The sequence below is a fragment of the Aegilops tauschii genome, chromosome 3, assembly GCF_002575655.3.
Source record: "Aegilops tauschii subsp. strangulata cultivar AL8/78 chromosome 3, Aet v6.0, whole genome shotgun sequence".
Taxonomy (NCBI): Eukaryota; Viridiplantae; Streptophyta; class Magnoliopsida; order Poales; family Poaceae; genus Aegilops; species Aegilops tauschii.
Window position 1 is genome coordinate 100,924,070 of NC_053037.3, and position 19,351 is coordinate 100,943,420.

Below are 19,351 nucleotides of genomic sequence, written 5' to 3' on the forward strand. Positions count from 1 at the left end.
ACCTGTCGTGGCACACGACATGGCACATGTACCGGACTGAATGCACAGACGTATGTGCCAAGACGGAACGTTCCTGTTGCCCGACGAGGATGTCGGTTCCTCTGAGTGGGGGTGTATGTGATAGCCTGGCTTAATAGGGATGATAGACTACTCATATCAATAAGGAATTCCTTCTTTTCCGGAAGCCCATTCGGATAGAACTCCAAAGTTAAGCATGCTCAGCTTGGAGTAATTTCAGGATGGGTGACCGACCGGGAAGTTGCTCCCGGGTGCGCACGAGTGAGGAAAAAGTGCGCAGAAAAGACTGGTATTGATCTGTGGGGCTAGTCTAGATCCCGCCAGGAGTAACGACCACCGGCGGGTGTGTCCGGGGCGTTACACCTAATCTCTTCTATGATAGTTTCGTAGGCTGATCCACTTCCTGTTTTGATTTCTGACACCACACCCTGGCAATCTGAAGCTAGATGTATGCGGTTCAAATTCAGATCTTGAGCTAGAGCCAAGCCTTCCCTGATAGCCAAAGCTTCAAGAGTTGTTGGATCACTCTGATTTTTGAAGACATAGGCCGACGCACCTAAGAAAGAACCTTCGTTGTTTCTAGAGATTGTGCCAACCGCTGCATGGTTTCCTCCTCTGCTCACTGCTACATCAACATTAAGCTTCATAAAATTCTCAGGTGGGGCTAGCCATCCCGCCCGCCTAGTAACTGCACCCCATGAGATTCTCCCTTATGAGATAAGGCAAGGAGCTCTCCCAGGTAAGTGTTAACAAAGCCATGAACTGCAAATGGGCTTTTGAAGATATCTTCATATATAGCCTTGCGCCTCGCCCCCAGATGGCCCATAGGGTTATTGCGAACCTGATAAACTCCTCCTGTGATAATGTTCTACCCATGGCAAATATCCACTCCTTGGCGCAATCCTGTTGGTTGATACTCAGCTGGTCCAGAATGGGCTTGGATGATAGCGCCCACGTACTCCGAGTCATAGGACAATCCAACAATGCATGTCTCCATGAATCATGAACTCCACATAAATTGCATGCTGCTGATGTGGCCATGTTTCGCCTATATAACACCGCACACGACGGAATCGAGCTCTTTGCCAATCTCCACAAGAAGACCCTGATCTTTGATGGGACCTGCACCTTCCACAACGACCTCCATTCGGATCCTTCTGCTTCTACATTTGATGTACCCTCGCGTCCCTCTAGCCACACTTCTCTGCTTAGCTTAGTGCGGACGAGCATGCGGTACGTTGAGCTGATTGAAAAGTGGCCACGGGGCTCCTCACTCCATGCCCAAAAATCAGAAACCCGCCGAGTGCATAATGGTATCTTTACAATTGCCTCCGCATCAAAAGGTGTGAAAACAGCCCGCACAAGCTATTCTCTCCAAGTAGCTATTGCTGTTTCTATGAGTTCTGCAACATGCTGAGGGGGGGGTCCGGAACCAAGGAAGTAATTGGCCTTCTAAAACTCTCTCTTGGGATCCAGTTATGATTCCAAATGTCTGTATCTTCTCCATCACCTATTCGACGAATAATGCCATGTGCAACTATATCTCTTCCATCAAGTATGCCTCTCCAGATTTGTGAGGGGTGAGATCCCAACTCTACATCCAAAAGAGATCGATCTGGGAAGTAGATTGCCTTCAATATTTTCGCACTCAAAGACTCTGGATCTTCCATCACCCTCCATGCTTGCCTAGCCAAGAGAGACAAGTTAAAAAGTTCCAAGTCTCGGAATCCCATACCTCCCATATACTTTGGCATCGTCATTGTATCCCATGCAACCCATGCTGGTTTCCTTCTACCTCCCTTGCTTCCCCACCAGAACTGCCGGATTATAGATGTAACACTCTCACACAGCCCTCTTGGGAGCCTGAAACAAGACATAGAATAGACCGGTATTGCTTGGGCCACTGCTTTTATGAGCACCTCCTTACCAGCCACGGACAGTAATTTTCCCATCCATCCTTTCACTTTCTCCCACACTCTGTCCCTCAGATATTTGAACGTACCGTTCTTGGAGTGTCCCACTTCAGTTGGCATACCCAGATAACGATCACTGAGAGACTCATTATGTACCTGAAGCTTGTCCTTCACCCCGTCCCTTATTGTTTGAGGACAACCTTTACTAAAGAAAATGGATGACTTTGCATTGTTTACTTTCTGTCCAGAAGCCCCATAATAGGAAATTAGTAGGTTTGATACCTACTCTGCACCCTCCACACTAGCCTTGAAAAGCAACAGGCTGTCATCTGCAAATAAAAGATGGTTAACGGCTGGTGCCGTGGGTGCCACCTTAATACCTGCCAACAATGATGACTGAGAACTGGATTTCAGGAGGCACGAAAGGCCCTCTGCTGCAATCAAGAACAGGTAAGGGGAGATAGGATCTCCCTGCCGAAGTCCTCTAGATGGGTGGAAATTCTCAAGTTTCTCCCCATTAAACAATACTGAAAAAGAAACACTGGAGATCATAGACATGATTGTGTCAATCCAAGCCTGTGTGAACCCCAGCTTGCCCATGATGGCTCTCAAATAGTCCCACTCCAGTCCGTCGTAAGCTTTCATCATATCCAATTTTAGAGCACAAAAACTATTATTTTTTGACTTTTCCTCTTCATAAAATGCAAGCACTCATAAGCACATATTATGTTATCTGTTATCAGTCTCCCTGGCACAAAAGCCGACTGTTCATGAGATATGATATCTGGTAGTACTTGCTTCAATCTGTTGGCCACTACCTTTGATGCTATTTTGTACAAAACATTGCATAAGCTTATCGGTCTGAATTGCGAAAGGAGAGTGGGGTTATTCACCTTTGGAATGAGTACCAAGATGGTATCATTAGTGCATTCAGGACTCTTCTCCCCTCTCACAATCCTTAAGACAACATTAGTCACATCATCTCCACACACATCCCAGTGTTTTTGGTAGAACTGAGCAGGGAAGCCGTCAGGAGCCGGAGCCTTTGTAGGGAACATCTGGAAGAGTGCTATTTTGACCTCTTCTCATGTGTACGGAGCACAACGATCGGCGTTCATCGCTGCTGTAACCTTGCACGGTACATGTTCAAGCACATGCTCAACACCTTGCACCCCCTCTGACGTGTAAAGATTTTGATAGAATGCATTCACCATCACCTTTAACTCAGCTGGGTCGCTTACCCCCACCCCCATCACATTTTCAAGGGCCCTTATCATATTCTTCTTTCTTCTCAAGCTAGATCGAAGGTGGAAAAATTTTGTGTTCTTGTCACCTGATGAAAGCCATTCAACCCGGGCCCGCTGCCTCCACATGATCTCCTCTCGGTGATAAAGCTCTACCAGCCTTTCATTAATATTGAGCTCCACATGTGATGGTGCCGAACGCAGAGATCCTTGATCTCCCGTCTCACGCTTCCAAAAGATTGCCTGCTCCATCTAGTGATCCCCTTGGAAACAGTGGACATTTTATCGTGCAGCTGTTGGACAGTCACACACGGTCCCGATGCTAACCATTCTGTGCTTACAGTTCCCCTAAATCCTTCATGTTTTTCCCACATAGCCTCATACCAAAACGATCTTGTTGGTGTTGCAGCTTGAACTCGGCCGAAATCTAAAACGATTGGGCCATGATCAGATGTAACCGCTGCATGGTTCTCCAGGATCGCTAAAGGGAATCGGACCAGCCATTGAGGGTTAACCAACGCCCTGTCTAATCTGACCTAGTGTACGTACCTCCAGCCACCTTCTTTTCAAAAGTCCAAAATCTTCCTTTATGTCCAATTTCCATCAGCATGCAAACATCCGTAGCCTCGCAGAAAGCTTGGATTTGTGCGTTGCTGCGTTGTCCAATCCCCTCATGTTCGTTCGGACGTAACACCTCGTTGAAGTCACCCATGCATAGCCAGGGCAACGAGCTCAAAGTGCTTATGTTTTTTAACACTATCCATGTCTAATGCCGCAAGTGAGTTTGGGACTCTCCATATACACACGTCATTCTCCATATCTTCTGTCCTGCTTCCTCAACAGACACATCAAGATGATAACAAGAGTAACCCAGAACTTCAATCTTTATTTCATTTTTCCAGAACAAACCTAAACCACCACTTCTACCTTGACTATCAACTGCATAAGCTTTATCATAACCCAAAGTACTTGCTAAATTTTCTACCCTAGATCCTTCGATCTGTGTTTCAACAATGCATAAGAGGGTAGGGGCAAACTTCTTCGCAAACTCGTGAAGTTCTTGGACCGTCGCGGCGTTGCCCACACCGCGACAGTTCCAACATAAAGCACTCATTGGGCCCCGCGGCGCTCCTTGAAGGAGCCCGCCAAATTCTTCACTGGAATGCTTGAGCTTTCCCTCTCCTCGCCTTCTGTCCTCAAATGCTTCGGGTCTCTGTTCGGAGGGAGGCTAACAATGCTGGTGCCAACAGGAACGATAGCTAGTGCATCAGCCTTTGGATCTGCCTTCTATTGCTCCTTTATAATATTGCCTCCACTCACGTGGTCTCATTCGACCCTCTTCCTACTTGGATCATCCACGGCCATATCATCCATCCCCGGGTACTGTCCTTCATCAAGTTCTTCATCTCTGTCGAACTCCGCCTCGTCATCTCTGGCTGCACCTCTGTTTCCTCTACCCCGGCCCCTCTTCGGCCTCCACGGCGGCCCCTTTCACCTCCCAGGCCTCATCCTCTCCTCATGGACCATGATGCACGCAAGTCCTGGAACACCAGTGTAGATTTAGGATGAATACCATCTCCGTGCTCCTTGAAAGTATGGCCTAAGTGACCACAAACTGCACACCAATCCGGCAACTGTTCATACTTAACCCTATAGATCTGTCTCCTCGTGTCCCTTATTATTGACACCGCGTTCTTCAGGGGCTTGTGTACATTGATCTTAACCCATACACGGTAAAAATTTCCCGTGAAATCATGTGAAGCTTTCTTAGAGAACAAAACTTCCCCTACTTTGGCCGCCAGAGAAGGCACCAGATGTGCATACAGATTTGGGACATTGTGTATCTGAATCCATATATCCAAAGTGTCAAGCTTAACCTGGGATGGTTGAGTCACCCTGTCATAGGGAGTGATGATCACAGCATGACCCCTAAAGTTCCACGGCCCTTCCTGCATCACTCTTTCCCAATCGCCTAGGCAATGAAACTGAAGTGTATAGAGATTCGACTCTAGGAGTTTGAACTTTACTTCCTACGCCAGATCCCATGTTGCTCGCATATTTCTAAAAAACCAGCCTTGACTGTAGGGTTTATCAATATGAACCCTAGCCACCGCCATCCACCTAGCCACGTCCTGAGGAATAGATTCCTCATCGACTACGACGTCATCCATATCATCCTCACGCAGCCCAAGCTCCGCCATCATCTTCTCTATCTTTGACGCAAATGAGGAGGCATCGCCGTCGCCGATCCATGTCCCGTCTTCGCCGCCATACGTCAAACCCTAGCCCGCAGATGTGAATCGTCGGGCTTCCGAAAAACCTATGGTGCCCTACACCGGGCCGAGTTCCAGGAGAGGGGCGACAGGGACCAGAAGCCCCAGCCGCAACTCACAGACCGATCGGCGGGAGGGAACAAGGTAGATCTCAACGGCGGCAGCAATCGCCTCCGAGAGCATAAAACCCTAACGAGAGGGAAGTTGCATACGACGCCATATCATTAAGCGAATCCACAGGGACCTCTCGCGTCGATGTGAACAATGACGGGCCGGCCCATTTAGCGCACACATATTAAAAAAGTCAGGAAGAAAGGAGCTCTTCCTGGTTATTAATAGGACCGAGGTCTACTAGAACCGACAGAGCCGGTCTTCTCCATTTTTTCTTTTTTATTTGTTTAATTTGTTTTTTCTTCTCCGTTTTGCATTCTTTATTCTTTCTTCTCAGATTTGTTTCATTCTTTTTCTATTTCGTTTTTTTTCTTCTTAATCTTTTGTTTTTCTTGTGTATTTTCTAATGTTGTTTTTGTTTTCACTCTAAATTTTCGTACATGTCAAAAAAAGTTTGTAATAAGTGATAAACATTTTTTGTATATACGTTCAACATTGTCCGAACGTTTTTTCAACATCTTTCAGATACTTCTTCAACATTTTATTAGTTATTCAACAATTTTTTATACTTGGTCAATATTTTTAATACTTATTCAACATTTTTAAATACTCATTCAACAGTTTTAATACCTATTTAGCATTTTTCAACTAATTGTTCAACATTTTTAATACTTGTTCAAAATTTTCTAATACTTGCTTAGCATTTTTCAAATTCTCGCTCAACATTTTTTAATACCTATTCAACATTTTTCAAATACTTGTGCAGTATTTTTATTTTTTATTCAACATTTTCTAAATAATTGTTCAACATTTTTCAAATACTCGTTCAACAAATGCTAATACGTATTCAACAATTTGCAAATACTTGTTCATTTTTTAATCATTATTCAAAATTTTTAAATACGTGTTCAAAATTTTTCAAATACGTGTTCAAAATTTTTCAAATACTTGTTCAACATTTTTATTACTTATTCAAAATTTTCAAATACTGGTTCAATATTTTTAAAAACTTGTTTAACATTTTTTAATACTTATTCAACATTTTCAAATAATTGTTCAACGTTTTCTTGAATGTGATTATAAATAGTGTTTATTGTATATATGTGTAGAATATTTTAAAATATAAATAAAATTACAAAGATAAAGAAAAAAATGAGAATGGAAAACAGGAAAAAAAAAAGGCATTTTGCTTCCCACACGGTTAGGCCGGCCCATCTGGGCTCGCCCCGATGCGAGGCGTCCCTGTTCGCTCGCGTAACGCGATAAATAGGGTGCCCATAAAAACGGGTGGGTTTCGCATAACCGCTTGGAACGTCGTTTTAGGCCTGTGAAAGTTACACTTGTTTTCTTGTTTACGTCCATAACAGGCCGGTATCTGATACAGATAAAATCCCGTCGTTTTTCTTCAACTCTCCTCTCGCTCGAGACTAGTCGAGAGCTGCGCCGCCAGGACGTACCGGTGCCACACTGCCAGTGTCCACGACGGGGTGAAGCAGCGGAGTTCGTGACGACGACGTGGTGAGGCGCCAATGACGGGGGTAAGGCACAACGACGACACCGAATCGCTCCTGACGGCGAAGAGGACTCACTCCTAACCTCGACGACATTGACCGGCAATCGTGATCTAACGGCGATGGCGACTCACTCCTCCTCCAAGCGGCCTCCTCTGCTCCACCAAGGTATCCCCTCCTCCTCGGCAAAATGGACAAAATTAACTTATGAGCGAAAAAGTTCACAAAGTGAACTGTGAGTGAAATTTTTTCACCCAGCCGACCCTTTTGTGTGGCGCCCGACAAGTTGGCGCTGCACTACACTGTAGCGCCTTACTGATAGGCGCGACACACCTGGCCAGCGTAGCACCCCGGGCCCCACTCCTGCTAGTGCAACACCTAGCTGAAAGGAGCTGTGCAGTGTAGTGCAACGCCTAGATGAAAGGAGCTGCATTACCTTATAATAAAACCATAGTAACTTTTAATACATGCATATGATGAAAACGTGCCTTATATGAATGTTGTGCATTTTTACATGTTCTACGCAATGGAGGCATTTTCATCTATGTTAGAATCAATTTGCTTGATGAAAACCCTGTTGCAAAAGTGCATCATAATATAACTGACATAATCTGTTAAAACTTACAAACTTGGCATGATGATAGCCATTGACCTATAACTCTTATGCATTTGTATCCTGCATGAATTTTGAACTACATAATGTGTAATTTCATGCCGTGCCTATGCTTACCATGTTAATCATCTTTAACATGTTCATTTCTTGCATCCAAGTGACTAACATGATATAAGTGAACTTTTGTTACAGAAAGTTGCATTTTTTAAGATCCAAGTAAGTAATCCTGACATCATATGAATATAATCTAATTAGGAAAGTTAGAAAATCTTATCTCTACTTTAAGTCCATGTCATTTTCATACCCACTAAATATATGCATCACTATGTTTTGATACACTAAAGTACCTAAGGCAATGTTCTGCCGGATTGACACATACTAATTTCACCAAGTTCATGTATATCATCAGAACTTTGCATTTTATAAAGATATATACTTATGCACTCTTAAAATTTAGCACCTATAATGTTTGATGTCAGTAACAAGAGCACATGTTCTCTGATTTGGACTTTGTTTTTAGGCTACAGAAAAAACCTGCAGCTGCTTGTATTGCGTACTGCTGTATATACAGGGTATAAGGTCGGTACAGAGTGAGTCGGTTTGAAGTTGATAACCCAGGACATCCTCGTGCTAACTAGGATGACAAAACAGAGTTGACAGAAAAACTAGCTGTCCGCGCTACTAGCTGGAAGTTAGAAGGCTTATCTTACTAGCATAATGAATAACAGAGTTTAGTCAGAAGGAAAACTAAATTGGTTTGAACAAAATTGTAAATGAAAAACATATCAAGTTCATGCCAAGGGGTTTTGTAAAAATCAAGATATGATTATGCCAAGATATGCAACAGATTTGTCAACAACATTATCATGCCTACTTTAGTGCAACATAACATCAGGTTAAATGTTTTTAACAAGGCAACACACTGGATATGCTGAAAGTGGACATGGAGATGCTCAAATTCATATATAAAGTTATTCCTTATGAAGCATGGTTAATTTACTATGCATTTTAAAAATGCAAAGTTATGTTGACAGCCAGTGACTTGGTGAAATTAACGTGTCAATCTGGTAGAACATTGCCTTAGGTACTTTAGTGTCTCGGAAAATAGTGATGCAAGTATTTAGTGGGTATGAAAATGACATGGACTTAAGGTAGACATAAAATTTTCCAACTTCCGTAGTTAGACCATATCCAGAAAGATGAGAGTAAGGGAGCACCGAGCTCTCTCTGAGCTCAGGCACTCTCGGCCGTTGGATCATTTCCCTGATGCGATTCCAGCCGTCGGATCTCGGGCTCGGCTCACGTGAGGCGTCGGATATTTACCAGATCGCTGTGAGCCGTCGGATAAAATTCCAATGGCAATAGAATGTAAATACCATGCCCCCACCAGGGCATTTCGGTCATTTCGCGTAGTGGGGGTATAAAAGGGGGCCGCTCCTTTGACGGAGACCTAGCCGCCTCCTCCCTCGCTCGCTCCTGCAGCCGCCTCCCTCCCCCTCCCATGCAGCCGCCTTCCTCACTCGCTCGCTCCTCATCCGGCGACGGCGGCGGCTGCTCCCGTGCCCGCGTTCTTCCTTCCCCAACATGCCACCGCGTGAACCCGCATGCCCAGGCGACTCCCACCAACCACGGCGACGGCGGCAGCTGCCACGGAGGAGGGCGGCGGACCAGCGGCGCCGGCGATGGCATCCGTGGGGGCGGTGGATTCCTGTCGTCTACTCGATCCCACGCTCGATCTCCTAGCCCCTCCTCTCCCGCGCTCGTTTCCCTGCTGCCTCTCTCATGCAATCGCGACCCCATCTCCTCTCGCACTTCCCGTCGCCGGGCTCGAGCTGTAGAGATGCGCCAGTGCTCAACCCGAGCAGCGCGGTCCCTTGCTCGTGCCAGAGGTGCGCCTCCTCCTTGGTCCTCTTCTATTGCTCTGCCTTCCGAGCACAGGCTGCCACTGCCACTCGGCGCCGCGGCTGCGCCATAGCTCGGGCCGCAAGCACACTGCACCATGGTGCTCCACCTCTGCTGCACTCGTCGATCCGTAGATATGTCACTATTTTGTTCCGTTTTGGTTATTGGCTGCTGCTAATATTTATTTTTTCATCTTTTTTTTCATGCAGATTGGTCCACGATTCATGACCTTCTGGTCAATCCCCTGGTCGGTGACTCCTTCGTTCATCTATTAGCAGCCTCGTCCATCTTTGTTCACGGATCTGCGGGTCAACCCCTCTTCTCCTCCTTTCCCCTCCTCTTCTTTCCAGACCTAGGTGTAGGATTGTATGGCAGTATGCACTTTTTTGCCTCGCTCTGTTCTGCTTGTAGATCATGTCCTTTCCGTTAAAGGCCAAAAGTATTTTTGTCTTTGTGCATTGGATTTTTGTCGTTTCCTTCCTTCACTGCTTGTTTTTAGTGGAGCCTAGATATATGCCTTTTGTTCCTTGTTTGGATCTTTGTAGGGCCTATGATTGTTGGTCCTTTCACCTTTGTGCATGGAATGTTGGTTATTTTGTTCCTTTGCTTGTTTTATTTATTGTTTCTTTCTACTGTGCTCCTATGATTCAACAATAACCGAGGCAAGGGTGTAATGATCTCAGTTTCCAAATATTGAATTGCAATTATGGTTTAATTGATGTTTTCATTAGTGAGGAGCAGGGGTGGTCACACAAGCAGAATGGCCACACAAGGTGTTTTTCTCAATCAGAGCACATGCATCTCTTAAAGATAACACCATAGCAAGTATGATTTACAGATTATTAGATATTTTTGGTCTATGCTTCATGTGTTTGTAGTGTTCCTAAATCTAGATATGTTGTTTACATATGTGCTGATTTCTGTGACTAAATAGACTAGCAGTTCTGTCAATGGTTATAAATACTTGCAGCTAGGAAATACCTGTCCCCATATTGGAAGGCTTGTCTATTTTATGTCTTGAGTTGAAAGAATTATATGAGAAGCTAATGCAACTACTCAAGGTAACAGAGAGGATAAGAGAAAAGCTTTGCTATGGGATGGCATCTTTTTGTTAGGCACATGAATTCTTATTCTGAACAAGTTTAAAATTTGACACGGCGCCGGTTTGTAGGTGCTTTTTTCTATATATAGATCATATGCTTTCTACACGCTCTTGCTCTTCATAGATCATCTATTTGTCAGGACTATCACTTTACGAGTTTAAAATAACAACCTAGGTCTTCCAGAATGCAACTACATGAATTTTAGGCCTATGCTCACTCGCCGATTGTTGTAGGTGTTCTCTCATTGTCGCACTACTGGCCACCTCTCCTCTCCATGGCGCTCAATTCCGTGACAGGAGCCTGTTTTGTGTGCAACACGACTATCCCAAAGGTGTAGCTCTCGTTGTACAGAGTTGTACTTCCTTGCCGGAAACCTCTCCAATTCAGGTATACCACCTCCCTCCCATCTTTTCCGTTCTTTTGTGCGATTCATGATTTATGGACGTGTGATGTGGAATGTCTTTAATGGTAAATTTTTGGATTGGTGTTTTGTGGTCGATACAGCTGCAAAAGCAGATATGCAAATTTGAGAGCAATGATACTGTGCTTACTAAAAATAACAACTCTGATAATTGCACAGAGGATAGGTCTGAAACTTTTATTTACATATTTAGCTTCATTTTTTTCTTCTGATAAGTGTATCCTCAAAGTATGGCAACTATTCACTTACTTAATTGTCGTTGGCCTTTTCTTCCTTTACTTGTATTCATCGAAACCTTTCCCTTTTGTTTGTAGTGGTGTCAGCTATGACCTGGAGAGAGGTGTTTAGACTCCCTAAGATGGCATATGTTGCTAAGGAGACGTGATCTCCGAGCAGCCCTTCTCATAGCTCGCAGTCCAGGTCGATGCCAAATTCAACTTCTAGGAGGCTTTTTGTGCTGTGGCTGCAGTTTCGTGTTATCGGGGGAAAATATCTTTTGTTTGTTTCTTATATTGGTGATGTGGGTGAGTTGATATCTACCCGATTTGTTCCTTTCCATCTTGATCTGTGTAGCATTAAGCATTTGAATGGAGCACATATAGGCATGCCCCGGTTCATCTTAGGTGAGTGTGGATCTTACATTGTTCTGTTTTTACTAGATGTTTATTCGCCTGTTGTGATGGCATATCTGATTGCTTATATTGTTTGACATGTATTCCGTGCACAGAGTCACTTGGTTGTTTGATGCGTTCGTGCTCGTCGGCGGGACGGTGGAAGGTGCAACTTCGACGCGGTTCCTTGCCGGTTGGATGACGTTCAGGCGCAACCCCGGCACGCATTGAGTACTGCCTCGGCTATAACCTCCCTCGGTGAGCTCCATCTTCCTTCTGCTCCTCTGCTTCGGCTACTGTATGGGACATGGCTGTGGCTATATTGATGTGGTGCTCGTCTAGTTGATGCTCTATGCCCTACTCATGCATCAGTTCCTACCTGAGCTCTTTAGTTGTGGATCCATGCTATCTTAGGGTTTGCAGGCTGCTTTTCATGTTTAGTTGCTATCATAGGAGCTCATTTGATGCTCTGGTTTACATGTGGATGCCCTGGTCCTATAGCTATGCTCCTGGATTTGCTAGATTGATCAGTGTCGTTCGTGCTAGGGAGATGATGATTAATCGTGGCTAAAATAAGTGTGCCTTTGAGCAATCAAGGCACTTGTGGGTATCAAGTTGGATCCTCCCTCTTGTCTCTAGAATCCTTTTTGATCCTGTGATACTTGTTGTTGTCCTTGGATGGTCATTCTTGTTGAGTGATAACTAGGGTAGCTCCACTGTATAAACACATTGATTTGGTGATAAGAGATGACGTGGGTAGGTTATATGATCGAGGAAAGGCAAATCTGAGCCCACTATGCAATGAACCCTGAACCATTTTTATTTGTTTTTAAAGGTGTTGCTTATTTATGCTCAAGTGGTGTTCGTGCTAGGGCGATGATGATTACCTTGGCTGAAATTAGTGTGCCTTTGAGCAATCGAGGCACCTGTGGGTATCAAGTTGGATCGTCACTCTTGTCTCTAGAATCCTTTTTGATCCTGTGATACTTGTTGTTTTCCTTGGATGGTCATTCTTGTTGAGTGATAACCAGGGCAGCTCTATTGTATGAACAGATTGATCTGGTGAGCAAGAGATGACAGGGGTATGTTATATGATCGAGGAAAGGCGAATCTGAGCCCACTATGCAATGAACCCTGAATCCTTTCTATTTGTATTTAAAGGTGTTGCTTATCCAGAATCCAGAAATAAGAACCGAAGCACCTTCCCTGGCTCCTTAGAGCTCAGGCACTTTCGGCCATCCGATCGTTTCCTTGATGCGTTTCCGGGCATCGGATCTCGCTGCCGATCGATCTCAGTCGCCGGATCAAACCAAGACGTTGTGGTAATGAACAGTGCCCTCTCCAGCATGCCACTGTGTGTAATTAGCCTACCCCACCAAGGGCATTTGGGTCATTTGGCGTGGGGGGGGGGGGAGTTTAAAAGGGGGGCGCTCCTGTGACGGAGACCTAGCCACCTCCTCCTCTCTCGCTCGCTCCTGCAGCCGCCTCCCTCCCTCCCACGCAGCCGCCTCCCTCACTCGCTCGCTCCTCATCCAGCGACGGCGGCGGCGGCTCCCGCGCCCACGTTCTTCCTCCCCCAACATGCCCCCGCGCGGCCCCGCACGCCTAGGCGGCTCCACCAACCACGACGACTGCGGCATAGGCCACGGAAGAAGGCGGCGGATCAACGGCACCGTCGATGGCTTCTGTGGCGGCTATGCAATGAACCCTGAACCATTTTTATTTGTATTTAACGGTTTTGCTTATTATGCTCAAGTGGTGTTCATGCTAGGGCGATGATGATTACCTTGGCTGAAAGTAGTGTGCCTTTGAGCAATCGAGGCACCTGTGGGTATCAAGTTGGATCCTCCCTCTTGTCTCTAGAATCCTTTTTGATCCTGTGATGCTTGTTGTTGTCCCTGGATGGTCATTCTTGTTGAGTGATAACCAGGGCAGCTCTACTATATAAACAGATTGAGCTGGTGATAAGAGATGGCGAGGGCATGTTATATGATCGAGGAAAGGTTAATCTGAGCCCACTATGCAATGAACCCAGAACCCTTTTTATTTGTATTTAAAGGTGTTGCTTATTTATGCTCCAGCCTTTATAGCCATCTTATGTAAATATTTCTTCTCTCTCATATCTTCACTGCATATAAGTTGTTCTTGATCTTTTATTGTTTGTTGTTGGTTCTTAATTTAATCCGGTAAAGAGTAAGTTGCACTTTGTTGGTCCATTTGGGTTGTGGATTTATTTATTATGATGGCGAGACACACCTATGGTGAGATTCTATTTCGATGATGATGTGCACTCTTCACACCTCGCTCTGAATTGGCACGAGAAGATTGTTCTAGATTGGAATCCATATAACTTTGAGAAGGTCAGCTTTGGACCTTATTTGATTGCTCATTTCTTCTTTTCCTTAGAATGGCATATGATATTTACTATCTAACTCTGCGCTATTACAAGTCGGTGTCTGTTCTCTCTCTCTCTCTCTCTCTCTGACTGCCTCTCCTCTCATTGACTAGGCATGCTGGTCACCGCCGTGTCTCCTGCTGGCTTGCCCCTCGCCCTCGTTGGGAGGGTTGTGTGGGCCATCCTACATTTTAATCCACATACCTTTGAAAAGGTTAGATTTGGTCCTTATTTGATTCTTGGGTTAGATAAATGCCGTTGGGGTCCGAGAAGGTTGCACAAACACGAACTAGATTGGAAGTAGGTCAGCATAAAATTTGTGTTTTTGTGAAGTTAAATAAAATTGACATCATATATACTAACGCATAGTTTTGTTGCAACTGTGTCTCTATGAATATGTTGCTTCCAAATCTGCATTTATCTCTCTGCAGTATGCTCATTTGCTATATAATTTTGAAGTTTACATATCATGTGTATTTATTATATACCTCTCATGGTTTTTCCCTGGATTTTACTTTATGATGTGTGTGCTACCGTGTAGAGATTGAACAGAATCTGCTTAGACTATTTATTGGGTTCGACAATAATATAATCATAAATCATGGTATGAGACTATGGGTATACTTTTACAGTTTACTTAATTTTCTACCTCCGTTGATATAGCATATCCTCTTTGTATTATTTCACAGGACTCTTTACTAGCAGCTAAAATCGAAAATACAAAGGTGAACATGGGGGCGCGCGCACCCATGTGAATAGTAAATTCATAAAAAATACTAGAAAAAATAAAAAAAATCCTGAAATTTCGCGGTATGAATCTTAGTCGATCATTCTACTCACATGTGAAGTTTCATGATGTATTAACACCCATGATATTCTTAGTGAAGAAAATACGAATGCGATCATACTATTCATTAAACAGTGCTTTTTAATATAGTTTCGATTAGCTTCGATTCTGTCACTTTGCCCAGATTACCACGGATGTGATTTCTTCGTGAAACTTCATATGCGAGTATACCGATTGATTTTGTATATTTAAAAAATAAATTCAGATTTTTTTAATTTTTTCTAGCATTTTTTTGAATTTACTATTCATAAAGGGTGCGCACGCACCATGTTCACCAAATCCGCGTCCCAGCTGAAATATCCTATACAATCTGGAAAAGAGATAGCTTAAATGGATGCATGTTTTCTCAAATTAGGTTGCTCCTGCCGTGTATATAAATGCGATGTTTCCTTCCATGACTAAACAAGCTGATGTTTGGTGAATCCTTTATAGTCTTGCATTGTTAAATTAGTTCGTGTGTTTTGCTATGGTCAATTCCTATGTATGTATTGTTTTGTTTCTCTAGTTTTAACTTCTGTACGCCGATGCAGTGAGAGCTCGGTGTCGTGTCCGCCGGCTGAGCGACAAGCTTGAGCTGCAGGTCGCTGAACAACGTGGTCCTACTGTGAGGATCTCATCTCTCACTCTATGTGTGTATCTCTCAGTCCCGTTCCCCTTTATGGTAATCATTCATGCCTGTAGGGATCACTAAGATTTTTCTTGGTTCTGTAATTGTGGATTGCTGTGATTGTTACTTTAATAGTGGATCATATATATACACCTGGCAACTCAGTTTAGGATATCGCTTGGTAAATGCTGATTGTTAGTGCAATAGTGGATCATATATATACACCTGGCAACTCTGTTTAGGATATCGCTTGGTAAATGTTGATTGTTACTGCAATAGTGGATCATATATATACACCATATATATACTAATTGTTGATTGTTTCTTCCATTTTGGCGGCAACCTTGCTGTTCCGTGCACTATTGGTTGTTGTTTTTACCGTTCGATTCATGAAGGTAAAGCACACTATGCATTATTCACTCTTAATTGTTTTCTGTTCATCCATGGTTATTCTTCATGAGCGAGCTATCTTAACTCCAACCATTTATGTGGCTGTCAAAGTCAATATTTTTTATCCTGTCAATGGTCCCTCAGCACATACAAGAGTATTTGAGCTGTGATTCAATGGCTAATTCCGATGATGATGTTAAAAGAAAGCACTGTGTTACATCCACCTGAGTTCTGAATGCTATTTCTATAATCAATTTTCTTGAACATAAAGTATTCTTATCATTAGAGAGCTTGCCGATTGTACATTCAAGCTATTATTATGATGTGTTCTCCTATAGGAGAGGTTGTTTGCGTACCAAATATAATTGATGCTTTAGAAAACCAAAGGGCCTTTCACTTTGAAAAGACGACAATTTCATGTCCGACTATGTTATTCCACGACAATAAATATGAACCAGGGCTAGACATTGTCCTTTGTCGGAATTTATATCTGAAATATCATGTTCTATCCATGGACAGTTGTATGTTGTAGTGTCGCGGGTCGTATTGAAAAAATCCCTAAAATTACTTATGAAAGATAAAGATGGAAATGTATGGAGACTCAGAACCTTTTTCCCCAAGGTTTATGCCTCAACTATAATAATTAGTAGTAGCATGTGTTGTATTGTTTTTAACATTAATAATTAGTAGAAATCCCTTTTAAATTTATCGACATGCCCCTATAATAATTAGTAGTACCCTGCATTGTATTTTCTCTCATAGTATATCCTCGGATACATTGTTTTTCTTTTCTCTTTGGCTACTAAATTTTATTGCTATTCTTCTGCACATATATGTGATGTGGTACATTCTTTCTCTTCATGTTTTAAGAAGTTACTTTAGGATACTTTAGGTTTTATTGTTATTCTCTATGATCATTAGATTTCCGTTGTGCATTGTTATCCTCTGTCATGAGATAGTGTCTTGTAGCCTGTTTCCTTGATGTTTATTTGAATATGTTTTCTTTTATCCACAGATGAAGCCCATCCATTTGTCTGTTCTTCGTCAGGGTCACAAAGTCTTTGTGACAGGATTCTTCCCTTTGTAAATATGGAAGCCGCTTGTACGGTCTATTCACAGACTTGCTCAGCTGCTTTGTAGCCTAACTGATTATGTATTCTTGATCGTCCTCATGCCATCTGTCAACTCCATTGTGAATCATCTTTTTATCTTAAGGTTGTACTCGCTATGCTAGAATGATAGATGATATAGTAAATACATCTTTTATTTTTACAAGGTTCATATTCCTGTTTCTTGTTCAGAATGTGATGCTCCTGTTCAGATAATCAGTAGTGCATATTTTGGCTGATATTTCTACTACAGAGCACTTGGTGGATTTGTGACTATTATAGCCTTTTTCCGTGTAACTTAAGAAGTGTTAACATATTTTTAAAATGTTACTGTAATTTTGAAATCTGTTCACATGTTTCAAAAATGTTCGCTCAATTTAAGAAGTGTATGCACATCTATATCTCGCTCCTATCATATTCTTCACTGCGTGTTATCCTGTATGATTGCATATGTTAAACCTGCGTTAATACTAACTTAGCATTACCTGTTTGACGAAAATGTTGGGACCGGCACCCTCGCGCCAAGGCCGACGATGAGCTCCAGGTTCTTGGATCTATTCAGGTTGCGATGGCTGACGATGAGCTCCAGGTTCATCGCTCGCCAGGCTCCTCTTTGGTCATCGCTACGCATCTCAGCTCCGGTAACCAGGTCAGACCTCACCTACGCACATCACATGGTTATTGCTCCTTCTGAGCCCTGCATATGTGCTTGCATCTCAGGAATTTCTTGGATCTATTCAGGTAGCGGTTGTCGTGGTTCTAAGTCTGACAGTAGAATGGGGGGTAGGTATGTAGAGGCAAGATCCTAGCTATGGCGAAGTTGTACACACGAGTTTTACGAGTTCAGGCCCTTCTCGGAGGAAGTAATAGCCCTACGTCTCGGTGCCCGGAGGCGGTCGACTGGATTATATGCGTGTGTGTTACAGGGGGTGCGAACCCTTGTCCCTGAGGAGGGGGTGGCTTATATAGAGTTCGCCAGACCCCTCTAGCCCTCAGTTACACAGGGTTTAAGGTACATTAAGACAGGGCTTTACTGGTAACGCTAATAATAAAGTGACATAAATGGTCATTAAAGTCTATGAGTAAACACTCGACCGTTGATATGCTGAGTGACTTTAGATCTTCTGTACGTCGACTGGTTTTCGTTATGGTCGAGTGACAATCACTCTTCCGAGTGGAATGTTTCTGGTCGAGTGGATGATGGTATCCTTCGAATGTCCCTAGCTTTAGGGTGATGTCCTTGGGGAGGGGCTGTCTTGGACAGATCCGTGACCCTACCGTAGGTACATAGCTTCATTAGTAGCCCCCGAATGGTTCAGGGTTTGAGTGGAGAAGGAGTTGAAAATACTCCCGACACAGTATTTGTGCTTTGGAAGCGTCTTGTTAGGATCAGAGAACAACATGATGACTTCAACTTCTTTTTCAGTCGTCTTGATCCATTCTTGATTTTGTCGAGTGAACTTTTGCTGAAAAGCTTCGAGTGTTGATGTGGAGAAAATCTTCTGCTTGACAGGTTGCTCTGCTACTTGCGGATCTTCCGGGATTCGAATTTGGGGAAGCGCGCGGGATGGGGGAGGCTGCAGTAATTCAGACGGATTAGGCAAGGTCGCCTCGATCTCCGTGCCCCCTTTTTCGCCACGTACTGCGCGCGCGGCTGTTGCGCGATTTGACAGGATAGCCTGGACCCACAAGTTAGCCACTCGGAACCGAGTCCATATAAAGCACCAGATGGGGGTTTTTGCACAGTGCGTTCCCATTCCTTCCCTTTCTCCTCTTCTTCGCCGCATTTTCTTCCTCCTCGGCGCTGCTGCTCCGCCCAAGCTCCGCTTGCTGCAATGGGGAAGGAGAGGACGGCGGCTTTGGAGCGCGCAAAAAAGGCGACGGCGAAGGCGAAGGGGAAGAAATCCAGCCGGGGCGGATCTTCGTCGAGGTCTGGCCTGCCGCGCGGCTGGATCCAGGGCGATTGGATCCGGTCGACAATTCTCCAGGACGACATCGACGATCTGGCTGAGGAGGGGTTGATTCCTCACGGATTTGCGTAGCTCCCGGGGAATGAGACCGAGCCTCGACCGCAGGAGGGTGAGTGCGTCCTCCTCGCCACTCACGTTGACCGCGGGTTTTCTTTGCCCCCTCATCCTTTTTTCCGAGCTTTCTTGAACTTCTTTGGAGCACAACTTCATCACTTTTCCCCCAACACCATCGTGTATCTCGCCGCTTTCGTGTCTATGTGCGAGAACTTCTTGGGCTGTCGACCGCACTGGGCCTCTTCAAGCACATTTTCAC

General features: G+C 44.1%; 1 long non-coding RNA gene across 1 annotated transcript; it reads left to right on the plus strand.

The window, feature by feature from the left end:
* The first annotated feature begins 13,842 nt into the window (after window positions 1–13,842).
* Window positions 13,843–17,882, plus strand: LOC123497566 (uncharacterized). The gene is made up of 3 exons (XR_006671365.2): window positions 13,843–14,080; window positions 14,229–14,329; window positions 15,493–17,882. It is a non-coding gene; the product is annotated as an uncharacterized lncRNA (long non-coding RNA).
* The last annotated feature ends 1,469 nt before the right edge of the window (window positions 17,883–19,351 follow it).